Below are 19,660 nucleotides of genomic sequence, written 5' to 3'. Positions count from 1 at the left end.
CTTTTGGAGGTAATTTGGTCATGACAGTAGAGCCTTTATGAATGGGATTAGAGCCTTTATAAAAGAAACTTCATACAGCATTCTACCCCTCTTTCTGCCCTGTGAGGATACAATGAAAAGTAGGCAGTTTGCAACCTGAAAGAGGGCCCTCACCAGAACTCAACCATGCTGACATCTTGATCTCAGACTTGCAGCCTCCAGAACTGTGAGAAATAAACTTCTTTTGTTTATAAGCCACCTAGTTCATGGTATTTTGTTATAGCAGCCTGAGCTAAAACACGGTCATAATACGTATTTTTAAATTTTTAAGTCAGTCTTTTCAAAGACCCTAATCCTAACTGATATAAGATTTCTACTCAAATCTGAGGGGGTATGATGATCACAGTCTAGAACAATTCCTCTTCATCCCCAATCTATCCCCTTTTCCATGTGTATTTTTTTTGAGGCAGTTTAAGCAACTGTCATCATTTATTTAGTTCAGTTGTTTATTGTCCCTTTGCCTTCAGTAAAATATGTGATGCTCTCTGAAAGCAGAGATTTTTTTGTTGTTGCTGAATTGCCAGTTCCTAGAATATCGCCTGGCACATAGAAGGTAAATACTAAATATCTGCAGAAGTTGTTGATTGAAGTAAGTATTCTTCTTTTGAGGGATTCTTTTGCTTTCTCTATTGACTTTATTTTCTAAGCATTAGTTTTGCTTGTTGAGTTGAGCATTTAATCTTCTTAGTTTCATCCCCACTACTTTCCCAAAACTGGTCTTGCTCTGGTGACCAGGCAATTTCATATTGCTAAATTCATTGGTTAGTTCTTAGTCCTCATGTCACTCAACACAGTGAATCGCACCTTATCTTTTCCTTGGAACACTTTACCTACTCGGCTTCCAGAATCTCACACTCTCCTGATTTTCTACCCATCTGTTTGGCTATTTCTTTTCAGTCTCTTTTGTAGGTTCTTCCTTATATCTCCTGATCTCTAATTCCTAGAGTGCCCTATACTCAGTTCTTAGACTTCTTTTCTATCTACTCTCAATATCAACTCTCTGCAGATGGTTCCTAAATTCATATCTCCTTCCTTAACCTCTCCCCAGAGCTCTAGACTTAGAGAAGCAACTATCTATTCAACATTTGCCCTTGGATGTTTGATCAATATCTCAACTTACTGTGATTAAAACAGACCCCTGAGATACTCCCTAAATCTGCTGTGCAATCCTCTCCATCTTATAAATGGCAAGTTCATTCTCTTTACTCAGGCCAAAATCTTCATCTATATCCTTGACTTTTCTCTTTCTCTGATACCCTCCATCAGTAAATCCTATTTGTTTTACCTTCATAATATATCCGGAATTCTCACACTTCTCAACACCTCCATTGCTACCACCCAGTTTAACTGATTCACCATCACATTAAACTGGATTATTATAATAGCCTCTTAACTGGTTTCTTTGCTTCTGTGCTTCCTGTTTTTCTTCTTGTTTTTCTTGTTCTTATTCTTCTTCTCCTTTCTTCTCCTCCTCCTCCTTCTCCTTCTTTTTCTTTCCTCACCTGGATATGTTTTATTGATTTTAGAGAGAGAGGAAAAGGAAGAGATAGATGGATAGATAGATAGATAGATAGATAGATAGATGGATAAAGCTCAATGTGAGAGAAAAACCATCAATTTGCAGAAGTTGTTGATTGAAGTAAGTTGTTGATTTGATCCTTGGGCTGCCTCCCAAGGATCAAACCTGCAACCTAGGTATATGCCCTGACCAGAAATAGAAACCTCAACCTTTTTGATGTACAGGTCAGTGCTCCAACCAACTAAGCCACCCAGCCAGGGCTCTGTCATTCTTAACACAGCGATCTAAGCGACCCTATTAAATTGTAATTCAGTATATGCAACTTCTTTGTCAACACTCTCAATGTCTTCCCTTCATTTGCGTAGTAAAGCAAAATTATTATGAAGGATTTTGTAGAAATCCTTTAATATCAGGCTCCTTGTTTATGCTTTCTGACGTCAACCCTCCACTCTGCCCTCACTTTCTCTGCTCTCACCAAGGCAGCCTCCCCAATATTCCTTGAACAAACCAGGAATACCCCATTACACATACTCTCCCCTGTGTTTAGAATGCTCTACCTTTAGGCATCCAAACTGCTTGCCCATCACTTCTATCAATTATGTACTCAGATATTACCTTCTTAGTGAGGCTGTTCCTGAACACCTTGTCTGAACACCGTGTCAAATTACCACACATACCTCTATCCTTCCAGTTTCCTTCTTTTTATTTTTCTCTATAGCATTCGTCACCATCTAACAGTATATTTTTCACTTATTTATATTTTTTACTTTCTCTTTTCCTCATTTGAATATAACTCTACAAGAACAGTGATTTCCCTCTTTTTTCCCACTTCTGTATTCCCAGTGCCTATAAGAGTATTGGCATATGGTTGGTTCACAATCAATATTTGTTGCATAAATAAATGAATCAGATTCCAAACAGCTGGTAGAAAGACACTGTGGGTGTAGACATGATGCCTAGATGGCAAAAACTGTTTTGTGAACAGGAGCACCAAAGCCACATACTAAGGACAGTTTTGTGAAGAGTGTGAACAAATCTGTGTTCCATGAGTCCACTGTACCAACCCTGAACTGCCTGCCTCTAGACTCCGTGTTATAAGACAAAAAAAATCTTTTTTGGTAAAGATATTGTTGTTGGGTGCCTATTGTGTGCATCTAAATGCAGTCTTAGGCAATACCAATCAGTGGCCCAGAAAGGTTAACTATTCTGAGGGTGAAAAGAAAGTTGGAACAGAATTCCCCCAGGAACCCAATAATTCCATAACATGATGTTGAAAAGGATCCCTACAAGAGGCTGAGAAGGGGTAAAAAAATGGGAGAACATCCAGAAGAAATCCTGAACCCCCAAAAAGAATGCTTCAAGAACAGTGTGGTCAATAAGCTCAAATGTTGATGAGAGGTTCCCAGAAAGGGAGATGGGATATTGAACTGAGAACACAATAGATTGAAGTTGAGAAAGAATCTTTTTTCAAGTATATTTTATTGATAGTGCTATTACAGTTGTCCCATTTTTTTTCTCCCTTTTCTCCCCATTGGCCCTGCACACCCTTCTCTCCAATGCTCCCCTGCTCCAGTTTATGTCCATGGGTTATACATATAAGTAATTTGGCTTCTCCATTTCCTATACTATTCTTAACTTCCCTCTGTCTATTTTGTATCTATCACTTATGCTTCTTATTCCCTGCACCTTTTCCCCCATTCTCCTTGTCCCCTCTCCCAACTGATAACCCTTCATGTGATCTCCAGTTCTATGATTCTGTATCTATTCTAATTGTTTGCTTAGTTTCTTTTTTTTTTTTTTTTTTTTTTTTAGGTTCAGTGCTGGTAGTAGTGACTTTGTTGTCATTTTACTGTTCATACTTTTGATCTTCTTTTTCATAGCTAAGTCCCTTTAACATTTTATATAATAAGGGCTTGGTGATGATGAACTCCTTCAACTTGACCTTGTCTGGGAAGCACTTTGTCTGCCCTTCCATTCTAAATGAAAGCTTTGTTGGATAGAGCAATCTTGGATGTAGGTCCTTGCCTTTTATGACTTGGAATACTTCTTTCCAGCCCCATCTTGCCTGCAAGGTTTCTTCTGAGAAATCAGCCGATAGTCTGATGGGAACTCCTTTTTAGGTAACTGGTCCTTTTCTCTTGTTGCTTTTAAGATTCTCCCCTTATCTTTAATCTTGTAATGTAATTATGATGTGCCTTTGTGTGTACTTCTTTGGATCCAGCTTTTTTGGGACAAAAAAAAGCTGTCTACTTTTGCCTACTTTTGCAAAGTCTACTTTTGCATTGGATGTTTTTTACTTTAATCCTCACCCATGGATATGTCTTTTTAATTGACTTTAGAGAGAGAGAGAGATGAAGAGAGAGAGAGAGAAAGAGAAAGATCAATGTATCAGAGAACCATGCATTGGTTGCCTCCTGTATGTGCTCATACCAGGGATTGAACCTTCATACTAGGTATGTGCCCTGATCAGGAATCGAACCCACAACTTTTTGGAAAATGGGATGATACTCAACTAACTGAGCAACCCAACCAGGGCTTGAATTTTTTAAAAAATTAATTTGTAATCTTTCTTATACAGTACATCTTTTATCTACTATGCAAACTTTCCCCCAGATTTTTAATTAAGTTTTAACATTGTTTAGGGATTTCTTTTTTTTTTGTAGCCAAAAAAGTTTATGTTTTGTGTAGGAAAATCTATCAATCTTTAGCCCTGAGGCAGTTATAGTCATAGGTCTCTTAACAATGGAGTTATATTCTGAGAAATTCACGGACAAGCAATTTTTGTTAGGCACACATCATAGAGCGCGCTTACACAAACCTAGGTGGTAAAACCTACTACACACATAGCCTATATGGCATAGCCTATTGCTCCCAGGATATAACCCTATACAACATGTTACTGAACAAAACAACTTGAGATTAAAACAAACACAAGGGAAAATGATGCAATCAAGAAATGAGGTACATGTAAGATGAGGCTGCTGCCAGTATAACACAGCATACTGTTCTACAGAAAACGTTTTTATAAGTAGAAAGAGTGCACTGTAAAATAATGATAAAAAGGTCTTGTATAGTAACTACATAAACCAGTAACAGATTTTTATTATCATGATCAAGTATTATGTACTGTACATTGTTTTATGTGCTATAATTTTAGATGACTAGCAGGTTTGTTTACACCAGCTGTACTACCAACACATGAGTAATGCATTGCAGTACAACATTATGATGACTATGATATCACTAGACAATAGGAATTTTTCAGTTCTATTATAATCTTATGGAACTACACTCACACGTACTGTCCATCATTGACTTAAACACCATTATGTTGTAAATGATCGTATTTATCTTAGAAATATTGTTTACATGCATGGACTTTCCTCTTTTCACTTTAAAAAGACACAAATGATCAGATTATATAATGGATACAATACTCAATTTAGGAATGGAGTTTATAGGTATTAATTATTGTTTAGTATTTGAACATCTGCCTGGATGCATAGGAAAGTCTTTTATTTATTTATTTATTTATTTATTTATTTATTTATTTATTTATTTATTTTTAAATTGATTATGCTGTTACAGTTGTTCTATTCCCCCCTTCATTCCCCTCCACCCTGCCCCCCCATCCCCACCATTACCCCCCTTTAGTTTATGTCCATGTGTCTCAAGTCTTTTAGGTTCTATATTTCCCATGCTATTCTTGCCCCCCTCATCTATTTTCTATCTACTGTCTATGCTACTTATTTTCTGTACCTTCTCCCCCCATCTCCTCCTCCCACTCCCCTGTTGCTAACCCTCCTTGAGATCTTCATTTCTATGTTTCCACTCCTGATCTAGCTGTTCTTTTAGTTTGCTTTCGTTTTAGGTGTGGTTGTTAATAACTGTGAGCTTGTTGTTCTTTCACTGTTCATGTTTCTTTAACTTCTTTTTCTTAGATAAGTCCCTTTAACATTTCATATAATAAGGGCTTGGTGATGATGAACTCCTTGAATTTGGTCTTATCTGAGAAGCACCTTATCTGTCCTTCCATTCTAAATGAAAGTTTTGCTGGATAGAGCAATCTTGGTTGTAGGTCTTTAGATTTCATGACTTGGAATATTTCTTTCCAGCCCCTTCTTGCCTGTAAGGTCTCTTTTGAGAAATCTGCTGACAGTCTGATGGGGACTCCTTTGTAGGTGATTGTCCCCTTAGCTCTTGCTGCTTCTAGGATTCTCTCCTTCATTTTAATTTTGGCTAATGTAATTATGATATGCCTTGGTGTGTTTCTTCTTGAGTCCAACTTTTTTGGTACTCTCTGGGCTTCTTGGATTTCTTGGAAGTCTATTTCCTTTGCCAGATTGGGGAAATTTTCTTTTATTATTTGTTCAAATAATTTTTCCACTGGTGGTTGTGTCTTTCCCCCTTCTGGTACCCCTATAATTCTGATATTGGAGCGTTTAAAGATGTCCTGGAGGTTCCTAAGACTCTCCTCATTTCTTTGAATTCTTGCTCCTTGACTCTTTTCTGTTTGGCCATTATTTGCTTTCTTCTGGTCCACTCCATTGATTTGAGTCCCAGTTTCCTTTTCATCTCTATGGGTTTCCTGTGGAATTCCATTCATTTCCCTTAATTTAGCCTTCATATGTTTCTCTAATTTGTGGCTATAATCAACCAGATCTGTGAGGAAGCTGATGACCAGTGTTTTAAACTGTGCGTCTGAGAGTTTTGCTATTTCTTCATCGCTTAGATTTATCTCTGGGGCTTTGAGGTCTTCCTGCAACATTTTTGGTCTGTTCTGGCCCTTTAAGCGGGAGAAGCGGTGCCTTGGACTCCCAGGTCGCTGGGTTGTGACGCTGTATGTGGGGGCATGGTCAGAGCGGGGAAATGGCGGCCGGTCCAACCGCCCACTCCCTCGCTCGCGGGCAATTAGGCAACCGCAGTCAACACGCTGCACCGCCTCCCCACTGTCTCCTCTGCAGTCGCTCACCCGGTGGATTGCTCGGTCGCTCACTAGGTCCAATCCTGGGTTTGGAACCCGTGCGTCTGGATTCGCGCGTCTGGATTCCGCGCCCGGGTCCCACCGAGCCCTCCTTTGCAACTCCTCACCAGACGCCGGTTTCGCCCCTTACCGGTCGGGCTGAAGAATTTGTTGTTAGCGGACTTCCGAAAAGTTCAGTTTTCCGTGTTCTGGTTGTGTTTTCTGATGCTAATATTTAGTTGTCCCTAAACTTGGTTGTGTGAGAAGGCACGGCACATCCACCTATACCTCCATCTTGGCGGAACTCCCCAGAAAGTCTTGATATGTTATTTGTCCTAAAAACTTGAGCTGCTAAAAGCTTGGTGATTTGGGAAAAAAGAAGAATGTTTTCATTTTTCATGGAGACTTGCCTATTCCACAGCACAGTGAAAAATATTAGGTACCTTCCCCAGTTCAGGCAGTGGTTATTAAGGAAAAAATGAAGAATTGAAAGCATAATTAGGGTTTAAATTTCATACATTATTCCCAGTGTTGTGTTGAACTTATGTACACATTTTTGGTGGGAACTTGGTGGGAACTTATGTACACATTTTTTAAATCTTTACCTGTGGACATACTTATTGACTTTAGAGAGAGGGGAAAGGAGGGAGAGGAAAAGGGAGGGAGAGAAACATCAATTGGCTGCCTCTTGTACACGCTCCAACTAGGACCCAACCCACAACCTATGCAGGTGCCCTGACCTGAAATTGAACCCATGAACTTTTGGTTTACAGAATGATGCTCCAAACAACTGAGCCCCATCAGCCAGGGCTCCACACACTTTTTAAAGTTACATAATTTATTTCTTGTCTTACTACATTCCTTAGAACTGGCATAGAATGAACAGTTTTTTGTTTTGTTGAATTATTGTCACTAGAGGGTTGACCCATTAAAACAGATATATAGAGGAGACTTCAGTTCATTTAGTGATCTGAAAACAATGTAGAGTTCTAGCAGCTTCTGCTGGCCCTCTCATATTCCCTTAGCACTTATTTCTAATATCAAAGGCTGCTTACTCTGAACTACCTGCTATTTTCTGTCCCATGTCCTAGGGTGTCAACCTCATCAAGAACAGCCCTTAATTAAAGATAGACAAGGAGTTGTGGATAAGTATCCAGCTTTCTCACCCCTTGGGCAAGATATCTCTGTGGGTAAACCCTGCTGTCTCCTAGAGTCTCGCAGATGCAGTGAGTTCCAGTCACCCACAGTAGTAATGCCCCAATGTTTGGCTGCCTTCTCCTTCTGACCTCACTTCCCCATTTGTCTACTGGTATTCCAGGATCCTCTCCCAGATACACTGCTTGTACTCAAATCCTTCCCTCAGCATCTCCTTCTGGGGCGCTGTAAACTAAGACAAATAAGTCAAGCTACATGCCAAAAAATGGTTAATATTTATTAAGCACTTACTATGTGCCAGACACTATTCTCAGTGGATTATTTAACTCTCACAACAAGTCTTTTGGACACAGCTTAGAGGCTTAGAGAGAGCACATAGCTAATGGGTCCTGAAGGATTAAGACCTAGACTATTTAATGTGTGTCTGTGGTTTTAATTATGATATGTCATGTGACACAGTGTACCAGGTTATTTCAAATATCTTCAGTGTCACATATTTAATGGGCTTTGTCAGGGCATTTGCTGATGGATGAGTTGGTAGATTGTTTTGCAATCTATCAGCACTAATAATGTTGCCTAACTTGGATTGTTTGCACTCATCCAACTGAAACTTGAGTCACTGCAAGAAGCTTTTGATTTTTTCCAACCACGTCAAGATGTTTTCTTCTGGCTCTTCTAAAACATACGTCTGTTTTTCCAGCTAACCACTGTTACTATTGTTTTTTGTCAAAACTCACTGCCTAAAGGTTATCATTTGTTCCCTAATAACCAGCTGAATGGATCCAGGATTTTAGCTGGTTACGATGTTGTGTGAAGCATGTTCATTACTGGTTTTGAAAACATTTCAAATGCTGTGGATGACCCTTCACTGAACTGAGATATTCTTCCAGCTGCCAACTGTATCAAGTTTTTTTCTCTGTTGTGAGGCAAAATATTATGCTCTCTTCTTAGTTCTACTGTTGGTCTTCAGAAAGAGTAAAACAAATGTTTTGTGGTTCCTAGAAAATGTTATAAAATTGTTTCCCAAGTTAGGTCATTGCAGTTACATTTTTGTTTTGGTAGACTTGGCCAAAAATAACAGAGCCAATGGGCAGCCATTATTCAGGGAAAAAAGATCTTGAGATTAGCTAGTGATTGCAGTCTCCTTTCCACTGAGATAGAGACCAATTCCTCCAGCTGGGTCTAAACTATTTTGGGGATAAATTTCTTTCTCTCTTTATAGACATACATTTTAATTTAATGGCTGACTTCCCAAGTTTTTGAAGTGGCCCCATAAAACTTTGAAAGGCACTTTAACTTTATAAGAATTTATCATACATTAAATTTCAGAAGCTTCTTGAGCCAACTTGAAACCCAAACTAACCATTTTCTCAGGCTGTATACTTTAGCCTAATTTTTAAAAACTGAACATTTAAATTTAGTATATCATTTTAAATAATATACTCAGGAAGACTGATTTTTATCTTTGAGCTTAGAGACCAGAAGGGCAGAAAAAGTGCCTTTTTAGCAATTTCAGCCACTGGAGAGATAGATATATATTATTTCATAGATAGTGTGGTGCTGGTAAATGTTAAGCAACTGACTTTCAAGAGGAGAAATGTCCTTATTTATAGTGTTTGTCAGTCTCTGTGGTATAAATACTCCTACCCCAAGCTATCAATGAGGTGTCAACCAGCTCCCAAAATTCCTGTAAATTTAACAATTGGCTCTTACTAGCTTTTAAAGAAGCAGCTCTAGAAGAACAACACTGCATGTGACTAAGCCAAATAGTGGCCCAAATGCAGGCTTGGGTACATGGGTTTGTTGGTTCCCTGGTGCCCTGGAATGAATCTTCAAGGTGACTAGGACATCACATAGCAAATCCTGGCAAATTGTGCTTTCAGATCCAATGTGTATATTACCCCCAAACTCAGGCTATATTAAAAAAATATCATACCCTGGGAGAATTCAGTCCCAAATATCCTGTGTAATTACCTTCTTGCAGATACCAAGTCATACAATTAGGGTCATTGAGGACAATCAAAAGGCATTTTAGAGACAGGGCACTCACAGCTCTGCGGCTTGAGTTTAAACTGCTAGTTTCAGCAAAGTTGACCACAGAACAAAATATGCAGCCAGAATCAAGCTTGGATGCCACCCTTTGTAATGGGTATTGTTTTAGGTTTACATCTCAAAAACTACACCACAGCCTTTGAGGATGCCTGGGAAATGTCTTCATTATCTATCACTTGATGACATTTCTTCTCTTTTTCATCTTCTGAAAATAAAAAGCTCTTTTCCAAGGAACTAATTTTTCCTTTTAGTCCGTCTTATAACTACAGTCATTCTGCTGACTGGTGTATTATTTTCTTTCTGAATGAATGTATTTTTGTTCTGTCCCTATTATTTCCTCTAATGATGAAAGACAACATAAACCTAGTCACCACAGCATAGAGCAAAGTAAATTTCAATTTAGGGTTGCTACTAAATTTGACCATTCCCTTTGAAATATCCAGTCAGCAAGTGTGGGCTGAGAGGGCCAGGCCTTTGGTACAGCTGTCGATAAGGTCTTTATGGTTCATCTTCGGTGAAGTAATATTCAGCTTTCCCATTTAAAAGTTTCAATTTACCACCCAACCAACACTCAAAAACTATCATTCATTTCAAATTTCTATTTAAGATTCATTCATTCTCTAATTCATTTTATTAGGTACCTACTTTGTGTCTGAAACTTTACTAGTTGATAAATGAGATATTGTATCTGTCAGAGTTCTTACACATCCAGCAGGAAATAAATGACATTAATAAAGGGCTGAATGGAGGAGAATTAAATGAATGGACAATATCTAAATTTGTGATCAGGGTTAAGGACATTAACAAAACATGGTGAAGCCCCAGGAGCTTGCAATACCAGGAAGCTATTACTATTCCTACACCACAGGAGCAAAGGATGGAGTGGGATTATGCCTTGAGGGAGAGAGGAGCACAAAGGGCATCTCTTTGATCTCCTGCCAGTGACTCTCATTTGCTAAACCCTACAGGAAGCCAGGGAGGCAGGTATGCAATCTGGAAAGACCAACTTTTAACTTTCAGGCAGCCTAGGGAGGAATGGAACATGCTTCTTTTGAGTTATCCTCTGGTGGAGGATGGCCACTTCATAATGAACAGCACTGATCTCAACCCTGCCCTCAAAGATCTGCAGTCTAGTCAGAATAATTGTATGGGCAGATCTGTTTGAATAATTTAGAGGTAGAGGCTTAGCATGAAGGGTATCTTGGCTAAGCCAGTGAGGAGCTTAGGTGTGTGGAACTGAAGACCTCTAGACATCCAGTTTCATACACTAATATGCATGACCAGTTGAATGAAAAGTGCAAAGCAGTAAGGGAGATGTTGATATGCAAACTGAGGGACACAGGCAAGTGAAGAAAATGATTGTGTCTGCTAGGCAAAAAGAAAATCCAGATGACAAGAATTTTGAATAAATGAAAGAGTAGGAGTCAGTCGGCCTCAACCATAAACAGATGGTAGTAGGTGGAATAGTAGGATAATAGTATCATATCACTTATAGTCCTTTTCCAAATGCTAACAAGTTAGATGGTTGGACAGGTAGTTGTTCAAAATGTTTTTAAATGATCTTTGTGTTATTTATTTTTATCCTCACCTGAGGACATGCTTACTAATTTTAGAGAGAGGGAAAGGAAGGGAGAAAGAAAGGCAAACATTTATGTGAGAGAGAAACATCAACTGGTTGCCTCTCACACACACTCCAGCGAGGACATAACTTACAATCTAGGCAGGTGCCCTCACCAGGAATCAAACCCATGATCTTTCAGCTTACTGGACAATGCTCCAACCAACTGAGCCACAGTGGCCAGGCCAGGGCAGTAGTTGTTAGAATTTTTGGCAGACCCCTGTGCCTTTCAAACAATGGTAATCTGCACACTAGCACTTATTAAAAATTTCACTAGAAAACTTTACATAGATTTTAGATCTGAGAGTTGAGGGCTAGTACTTAAAATGTACAGTTGTAGCTACCCTTACTATACTTTTAAACTGTACAGAATCAGAAAATAGCTGATAAAATATCTCAGGATATCATCCCCTCTAATTTCAGGTCAAAGCTGAGAAGTTGGTGATCTTTGGAAGATAGAGCATCTCTTATGAAGTAGTTTAATTACTTCCACTTCATATCAAAAGAAAAGTAGATATGACTCTATAGAAACAATGAATATTACAGATATACGTTTAAATCTATAAATGGGGGTACTTCTGGTCATGATAGTGGCATAGGTAAACATGGCTCCCTTCCTCACACAGCAAAATCAAAAATACAACTAAACTATAGAAAAACCATCATTTGGAGCCATCAGAAATCAAGTTGAATAAAAGTTTGACAAGTAAAGAAATTAATTAAAGAAAACACATCCATTCAGACTGGTAGGAGGGGCAGAGACAAATGAGCTGACACCTCATTCACATGTAGTAGATGAAAACTTTGGAGGAATATCTCAGGAGTGAGGAGCCCCAACCCCATACCAGGTACCCCAGCCCATAGTTCCAATGCCAGGAGGATAAGCCCCCATAATTTCTGTGGGCAAAAACCAGTGGGGATTGATTTGGTGGAAAAAACTTCTAGAGTCTCAAGCAATTCCTCTTAAAGAACCCACACATGGACTTAATCAAACTCACTCCCTCTGAGCTCCAGCTAGGGTAGCATCTTGAAAAGCACCAGCATTATACAGGGAGAAAGTGAAGTGTCTCTAAGATGAGAGTTGGGGAACGGCCTTCTCCCAGACAGAAAAGTGGGCCATTGTCCTTTTTTCAAACCCTCCCCACAAAGAGCCAGAGAGCTAGCAGGCTGTTGCCATATCAGAGGCTCCATCAACCCACCTAACACTGTTTGCCCTGCCCTGGAGATCCCAGAGACTCTCTCCCATCCAAATTACGAGGCCACCCAAGCTGCTTTTCCATATGAATGGCTGGTCAAGGCTCATGCTTCACAATTTCCTAAATCCTCTCAAATAAACCACAGCCAGCCTCAGTGAGCTCCCAGCCCCCATACCTCCTGCTAAGGGCCCCAGGCCCAGCACCAGTAGCAACCATCCTAGATTCACAGCTGGCCTCACCTGGAAATCTCCAAGCCCGGCACAAGTAGCAGCCATATCAGATTGCTTTATACTCTAGGCAGGATGGCTCTGGGCAAAACACAGATAGTGGTTGACCTTGTCCTGCACCACCGGGGAAAACCCAGAGCCTGCACACCTGTTACAGAACAGACCGGGGGATGGGGCTAAATGACATAAAAGACCCCCCTTTTTCTCTGGTGGTTTCCCCCCAACACTAGGTTTGCTTTGCCCGCCACCAGAGGAAAGACATCTCTCAATACCAGAGATCAGTGAAAAGGAAAGGAATTATTTATTTGATAGTTATACAGACTAAAGTTCTTTGCAATACCCACAGACACACACAGTCCTTCCTTCTCCCTCTGCCCAGTCTGGGGTACCATATCCCAGGAAAGAAGTGGAAGTGAGTACTTCCAAAACCATGTGATCCCTGAAAAGCTGCCAAAGCTGTACGGCCAGATTTAAATCCACAAGAAATTATAACCATGATAAAGAATTCTTCAAACTCAGTCCTGAATGTGGCACCTGCTGGGATAGTGACTCATTTCTGCATCCTTGAGTTCATGGGTATGGCCACTTAAAAATGTTTTTTAATTTACAGATTTTTAGAGGAAGAGGAGAAGAAGGGAGAGAGAGAGAGAAAGATAATTTTGTTGTTCCACTTATTTATGCATTCATTGGTTGTTTCTTACCCTGTACCATGTACCTTGACCAGGGATCAAACCTGAAACTTTGGTGTATTGGGATAACACTCTAACAAACTGAGTTACTTGGCCAGGGCTGGTATGGCCACTTTTCATGCATAACCAGAGTGATGATGAATAAGTAGGGTATGATAATGTCTATATAACATTTCAAGGCTGTGCCCCATTTGTCTGGTGTTTAGGGAAGACAAGTCCAGGTTCTTCTCAAAATCCTTTAATCATTAATAATGTGAAATTCCTACCAATGTCATCAGTGAAATCCTATTTGCTGAGACCAAATGCCATCTGTTGAATCAAAGGAGCATTTTTGCATATTCTTATTACCTCTAAGAAATATCTTTTCTCAGCACAATTTTCCAGAGGTGTTTGGCCTTTGGGGGAGTAACTTTTTCTTATGTTATAATTTCAAACTTACAGAAAAATTGCAGGAAGAGTACAAGGAATTTTTATATATATCCTCTACCCAAATCCACTAATTATTTATATTTTATTCCATTTGTTTTATCATTCTATGTGATTATTTATATGTGTATATAATATATATGCATATATATTTATTTTTTATGAACTATATAAGCTGAACACTGTGCCTCATTATTTTTGAAACCAGAGTAAATGTCTTAAGATTGTCATTTTCTGGAGGTGGAAGAGATTATAAGGAGGATAAAAAAGAGAGATTGTCATTTTCTTACCTGACATGACATAGCATAATTATCAAAATCAAGAGTTTTAACACAATATCATTATCTAATTCATATTTCATATTTAAATTTCATCTAGCATCACAGTAGTGTCCCTATATAGTTTTGTTTTCCTGGTTTAGAACCCTATCCAGGATTGTGTATTGCCTTAAGTTGTCATGCCTTTTGTTGGCCCCATCAGCCAAAGGCTACTGGGAGCAAATCTGTCTTCAGACAAATTGGGTTTGTTGATACTTGCTTCAGTGACTGTATTAGACTGTGAGAAAAGCAGGTTGGGTACTTACAGTAGTGCCCTCCTGCCTTTGATAGTGTTTGAATCCATGGTCTTCACTTTCCAGAAAGTCTTCAGAGTCAACTATGTGTGTGAGAGAGAGCCTTGCTTCTGACTGTGTCTCTCCATCAGTTGCCACCTTTGTGTTTACTCATCACTTAGAGGTCAGTTGACTGTGCTTTACAACTTGTCTTTACAGGCTGGGACCTGATGGTGAGGCCAGTTTAAGGGAGGAGGGGTCAGGAGGTGTCTGCCCTTTGACTTTGGGGTTCTTGGCCACCTTGCTTGAAATGAGCCTTTCCAGGCTGACTGCCTTTTGAATTGGTCTAGTTTAATGGAAAGCCTTCAAGGCGTGCAAGTGAGCATCCATCTGCCCTCTGTGCTATCTGTAATCACCCTTGAGGACCTGGAGCCAGGGTGTTCACTCTCAGTGCAGCATGGCCCTCTTGTGGCAGATGTTTGACATTCGTGTGATCTGAGAAAAGGATGGACTCTAAAGGATCATGCAGAATCAGAATAGTGGAGCAATGTATTAATTTCCTAGACTGCCATAAGAAAGTATCACAGATTGTGTGGCTTAAACAACAGAAATTTATTTTCTCACAATTCTGAAAGCCTGAAATCCGAGATCATGGGTCAGCAAGGTTGTTTTTCTCTGAGGCCCCTGTTTTTGTTTTTGTTTTTGTTTTTCCTGAGGCTTCCTGGCATGTAGATGGCTGCCTTCTCCCTGTTTTCATGTGGTTTCCCTCTGTACCTGGCTATGTTATAATCTTTTCTTATAAGAATACCAGTTATATTATATTAGGCTCCATGCATTTCACCTCATTTTACCTTAATTACCTCTTTAAGGGTCTGTGCCAAATACAGTCACATTCTGAGGTCCTGGGGGTTAGGGCTTCAATATATGAATTTTGAAGGATGCAATTCAACCTGTACAAGCAGGAAGGAGGTCTTGGAGATTCTTTAGCTCAAATCCATCATTTTAGAGATTCTCTCCATTACTCTTTGTGTCTGTAAAAAACAGAAAGCAAACTCAGAATGTACAATATCTTTAATTTTTTCACATTAAATTTTAGACCTTAAGTTTCTGAATCATTATGAACCCAATGTTTTAATGAAAGAAATAGAAAATAGAGTATAATTCAGCATCACCTATTTGTCTCCAATGCAACTACAGTGTTTATAGTAACAAATAGGTAAACAGGAATGCAACATAATAACAAAAATAGGACTTTCTATATTTGTCCCAACTGAATCAACTATTTTTCTAAATTCAAGGCGAATGGAAAGTTGGATGTCTGATCTTAGCTGCTGTGACGTTATCAGGTTAACACTTAAAATACAGAAGAAGGCATTTCTCAGTCAATACAGATTTCTTTTTTTAATATATTTTATTGATTATGGTATTACAGTTGTCCCATTTCCCTTCTTCACTCCCCTCCACCCCACTCACCCCTCCCACCCATGTTCCCCCCTTTTAGTCTATGTGCCATACATATAAGTTCTTTGGCTTCTACTTTTCCCATACTATTCTCACCGCCCCCCTCCCCCCCCCCCGTCTATTTTCTACTTACCGTCTATGCTACTTATTCTCTGTACCTTTTCCTCTTCTCTCCCCCTCCCACTCCCCTTTGATAACCCTCCATGTGATCTCCATTTCTGTGGTCTGTTCCTGTTCTAGTTGTTTGCTTAGTTTGCTTTTGTTTTAGGTGTGGTTCTTAATAACTGTGAGTTTGCAGTGTTTTTACTATTCACATTTTTTATCTTTTTTTTTCTTAGGTAAGTCCCTTTAACATTTCATGTAATAAGGGCTTGGTGATAATGAACTCCTTTAACTTGATCTTATCTGAGAAGCACTTTATCTGCCCTTCCATTCTAAATGAAAGCTTTGCTGGATAGAGCAATCTTGGATGTAGGTCCTTGCATTTCATGACTTGGAATACTTCTTTCCATCCCCTTCTTGCCTGTAAGATCTCTTTTGAGAAATCAGCTGACAGTCTGATGGGAACTCCTTTGTAGGTGACTGTCCCCTTGTCTCTTACTGCTTCCAAAATTCTCTCCTTCATTTTAATCTTGGCTAATATAATTATGATGTGCCTTATTGTGTTCCTCCTTGGGTCTAACTTCTTTGGGACTCTCTAAGCTTCTTGGATTTCCTGGAAGTCTATTTCCTTTGCCAGATTGGGGAAGTTCTCCTTTATTATTTGTTCAAATAACTTTTCCACTTGTTGCTCTTCCTCTTCCCCCTTCTGGTACCCCTATAATTCTGATGTTGGAACATTTAAAGATGTCCTGGAGGTTCCTGAGCCTCTCCTTATTTTTTTTTTGAATTCTTGTTTCTTCATTCTTTTCTGATTGGATATTTCTTTCTTCCTTCTGGTCCACACCATTGATTTGAGTCCCAGTTTCCTTCCGTTCCCTGTGCATTTTCCTTTATTTCACTTAGCATAGCCTTTATTTGTTCATCTAATTTGTGACCAAATTCAACCAATTCTCCGAGCATCCTGATCACCAGTGTTTTGAACTGTGCATCTGATAGGTCGGCTACCTCTTCATCATTTAGTTGTATTTTTTCTGGAGCTTTGATCTGTTCTTTTGGTTGGGCCATTTTTTTTTTGTATTGACACACCTGTTACATACAGAGGGGTGGAGCCTTAGGTGTTCATCAGGGTGGGCAACCCTTGTTGCTGCATTGTGATACTCTATGTGGGGGAGGGCACCAAGAGGGAACAATGGTGCTCGTTTGGCTCTCTGCCAGATTTCAGTCACTTCCCCCGCTACCCACAAGCAAAGTGGGTCCTTCTGGTGCTGATTCCTGAGTGGGTTGGCTTGTGCATGTTCTAGGACCCTGTGGGTCTCTCCAGCGAACTCTCCTATGAAGCTGGGAGTTTTTTCTGCTGCTGCCTCCCTCTCCCCCCAGGTGTTTTCAATCAGTGGTTTGAGGTTTTATTTCCCCAGGCTGGGACTCTGGGTTGCAAGGTCGGCCTTGCTTTCCAGGTGTTCCTCCTGGTTTATGTGCACGTGAATGTGGGACCACCCACTCCATCAGCTACTACCTTGCCAGTTTGCCAGCTATTGCCTTGCTGGCCAGCTGCAGCCTTGCTTGCCCTGTTCCACAATCTACCACTTCACTGGGTCCTCCACAGCTGCTTTGCCACAGGTTCTCTTTGCCAGGCTGCCCATCTCTGTCCCTCCTACCAGTCTGGATGGATGTTTCTTCTTTAACTCCTTGGTTGTTGGACTTCCATACAGTTCGATTTTTTTCAGTTCTGCTTGTTTTTTGTTTTTAAATTGTTGTTTTTCTTCTTTCGGTTGTGAGAGGAGGCACAGTGTGTCTACCTACACCTCCATCTTGGCTGGCAGTTCAACACCGATTTCTTAAGATATGCTGATCTGTAAATAGTTTTTCTTTAGTGTTTGGTGTCTAATCACTAATTAGGTAAACTTCAAACTAGTTGATGTGACCTTGTGTTCCTCTCTTCAGGAACACCAGTAATGCATTTTGGCCAATAGTTTGAAACAGGAATTGTAAATTAATGTAGTGTATAATCCTGATAATATAGAAAGAGTCCCAAACACTTATTTTTAAAAATGTTAACATTACAAATAAACAAAACTACAATTATCTTCAGCTTTATTTCCTGAAAATTCTGTTGAGGTAAATTCTGCAAGTCACAGCTCCACCTTACACACAATTCTGACTCTCTCTGAGCTGGGCTGTAGTCAGTAGAATCTGAAGATATATCTCCAGAATCTTCTGTTTCGTGATCAAAAGTGCTCTTCTCCAGCATTTATGGTTCTCATGGAAAATAATGGTATTCAGGGAGACAAGTACCAAGATTATCAAAGAAAACATTGAATGCTGGGGGATTTGAGTCACAACTATGATTCCCAAAATGAGACACATTTCCATATTGAGCTGCATCCATTGTGAATTCATCAGATTTATAGTCCATATCAAAGAGATATATGATTCCTTAGTTGCCATATAACTGCCCCTGTCTTTTGGCTTCTTCACTTGTGGTGACCTTTCCAACATATTCCATTGCAACACACATTCCTTTTATCTTCACAGGGTGTTTTACACTTCAGCCACAGCCATTGCTACTTAGATAGATGCAAAGGGAATGTTGGGTGCCCTTTTGTACAATCCTGTTGTGACAACCAGGTCCTCATTCATATCTTGAGCTGCATTCATAAATAGGGGATTTTAATTTGTTGGTATTTATTGTAAACCTGCTTCATTCAGCAGGGCAACATTTCTCAAGAAAGCAGCCTGTGCATGAACAACCCAAGGTAGCTTTATTTACTAAGCTAATTCCAGGAGAGGATTTGTATTTATTAACATAGTAGAAGTCTGACAGTGGGCCAAGTCAACAATATTTTTAACAAATATCATTCTTTTATTATTTTTTATTCTGTTGCACTCATATTGCCATCTCTGCAGAGCTATACTTTGTTTAACATTCTTTACAATATATTCAGCATTGACAGATTTCAAAGCTTTGTTATTATTTAGAGTTATTGCTTTGCCTTTCTTTACCCAAGATAAATAATTATGCTTGTCATTGGATAATTGCTGAACTAGTAATGGGCACTTGAGACTTTGCAAAGGTTCCCAAGTATTTGTGGAATCTGGCTACCCTTTCCACTTTACAAGATAATATTCAATGTCTCCCTTGCATCTCTGACTGTGATGGCATGACACCCTGCCCCTGTCCAGCCAACTCTGGAGGGCTGGCATGGGTCTGAGGAGTAGGAACTCAGAGATGAGTGCTCTCAGAACATATGTTAATTGAAAGGGACACATCAAAATTCTTGAGTATGAAAGTGACTAAAATGGAATACTATGCCTATTTTACTAAGGCTTTTCAAATATTTGTTTGGGCTCTGGCTGGTGTAGCTCAGTGGATTCAGCATCAGCCTGTGAACTGAAAGTTTTGGGTTTGCTCCTAGGTCAGGGCATGTGCCTGGGTTGCATGCGCCAGTCTCTGTTTCTTTACTTCTCTTTCTCCTTCTGTTCCCCTCTCTAAAAATAAAATCTTAAGAAAAATAAGACAAACTATTTGTTTGGTGAACAATGTATATTTGAAAATTGAAAAGGTGTCAAACATTCAAATAAGTTTAAATGTAAATAAAAAGACGTGATGAACCTACCACCTGGTATATTATGTTACTTTCTGAATATATCTTTTGCATGACTGTA

At 39.5% G+C, this 19,660-nt stretch overlaps 1 pseudogene; it reads right to left on the bottom strand.

Moving 5' to 3' along the window:
- Positions 1-18,088: 18,088 nt before the first annotated feature.
- Positions 18,089-19,198, bottom strand: LOC119037800 (histone-lysine N-methyltransferase SUV39H2-like; annotated as a pseudogene).
- Positions 19,199-19,660: the final 462 nt, after the last annotated feature.

Source organism: Artibeus jamaicensis, unplaced genomic scaffold, assembly GCF_021234435.1.
Source record: "Artibeus jamaicensis isolate MK-2021 breed Jamaican fruit bat unplaced genomic scaffold, CSHL_Jam_final contig_65, whole genome shotgun sequence".
NCBI lineage: Eukaryota > Metazoa > Chordata > Mammalia > Chiroptera > Phyllostomidae > Artibeus > Artibeus jamaicensis.
The sequence above is the reverse complement of the archived record's forward strand: the minus strand, read 5'-3'. Positions and strand labels throughout refer to the sequence as shown.